General features: G+C 38.1%; 1 protein-coding gene across 6 annotated transcripts in view; it reads left to right on the top strand.

Moving 5' to 3' along the window:
- Pibf1 (progesterone immunomodulatory binding factor 1) overlaps nt 1-1,786 on the top strand; it is a 217,340-nt gene that overhangs the window by 172,066 nt on the left and 43,488 nt on the right. The window lies entirely within an intron of this gene.

Below are 1,786 nucleotides of genomic sequence, written 5' to 3'. Positions count from 1 at the left end.
TTGTAGCCCCAGCTGTCCTGGAACTCACTATGTAGACCAGGCTGGCCTTGAACTCACAGAGATCCACCTGCCTCTGCCTCCCGAGTGCTGGGATTCTTAAAACAGTAATATTTTGGTTTTCATCACTTTTCTGAAACATGAGGCAGCTCCAGCATGTATACACAATATGTTGAAAGTACAACTTTTGGTTCATTTTGTTGTTATATTAAAACCAAATACATATACTTACTGTCATGAAAAAATTGAATCAAAATGTGTACAAGTGACTGCTGTCACATTATTTGTGCAGCTAAAATTAGATTTGAGACATTTTAGCCTGCTCATTCTAGACTAGTTAGCTAGACTCTAAATGCTCCTAGGTCTTGCCGCCACCTTGCCCCTGCTCCTCACATGCACAGGTAGAGCACTCTGCACTTTGAAACACAAAGAAACTTGTCGGTTCAGTTTATTCAGCTAGGGTCAGTTCTGTAAAAACAAAGTGAAGGCAATTGTTTGATATAATTGACTAGAGAAACTGGTTGTGCAGGTTAGTAGAACTTTGTCCAGTTGCATATTTGAATGTTCGTAAAATAACTTGGAAGAATAATATTCCAGTGGCAACACAATAGATTTTAAAGAATGAGTATCAGAAGGAAAGTAAAGGAACCAAAACCCTGGAGAGAAAATATTTGATTTTTCTCTGTCTCTGCTTTCTCTATGATGAATTGTGTCCTCCCCCCAAAAAAAGTCTTTTCTTTTGCTATTTATATCCTTTGATGAATTTTTCCTAAACTATATACTTAATATAATCATAAGAAGGTTTTCTAATAGAACATATTTTTCTAGTAAAAGGTTTGAGGTGTTGGCACTTTTAAAATCAGCCCTCCAGGCTCCATTTCTCTCCCAACCTGCCAAGACTTCATGATTTTCTCACTACTGCCCTTCATTCATTCCTTCTTGTACACCTCCCACTGTGCCTTTCCACTATCAGCATCACACTGTTCTCTACCCTTCAGCTCCTGGACTCTTTGTTCCTTCAGCTCACTGTTTTCTTGGAGTTTCTTTTTTTTTTTTTTTTTTAATTTAATTAGGGGTGTGGGGGGGTGGGTAAGAGGACAACTTTATAGATCTGGTTCTCCTATCTTTATGTGGATTCTGGAGATGAGCTGAGGGCTCAAGCCTGTCTAAGCAAGCACCTTTACCTGCTGAGCTATCTCACCAGCCCACTTATTACTTTCTTGGAATTAATGGAAACCAAAAACATTGAAGTGCTAAAGTAAATTATATTTAGAGCTAAATTTTTTACAAGCATATAGATTTTATATTTCATTTAGGAGAGAAAATATAAGTAAATTTGGTGATATATACCTGTAACCCAATATTCTGGAGCTGAAGGGGAACCATGCGTTTGTCTAGAAAATATTTTGTCAGTAGTCCAGCAAGCCTGGTGGCTCACACAGGTTGCAATCCCAGCACTTAGGAGGCTGAGGTCTGAGGATTGCTGAGTTGAAGGCCAGCCTGGACAACAGAGTGAGACCCTATCTCACAAACAAAGAGAAGAGAAAAAGAATAGAATCATGATCTGGACTAATCTTGGGGTTTGGAACACACCTTAGTGGTTAGAGTGTCTGGTTCACATGTATGTGACCCAGGATTCAGTCCCTAGCACCAAAATAAAACATTTTGAACATACTTAATGCCACCAAATTGTAAATTTATAAAGGGTTTAAGTATACATTTTATGTTCTTTGTATTTTAGCCACATTTAAAAATATTTAAATTAGCCAGGCTTGGTGGCACCAAAAAA

The sequence above is a fragment of the Nannospalax galili genome, unplaced genomic scaffold (assembly GCF_000622305.1).
Source record: "Nannospalax galili isolate Female #2095 unplaced genomic scaffold, S.galili_v1.0 scaffold246, whole genome shotgun sequence".
Lineage (NCBI taxonomy): Eukaryota > Metazoa > Chordata > Mammalia > Rodentia > Spalacidae > Nannospalax > Nannospalax galili.
Note: the sequence above shows the minus strand (reverse complement) of the source record. Positions and strands in the feature narration are given on the sequence as shown.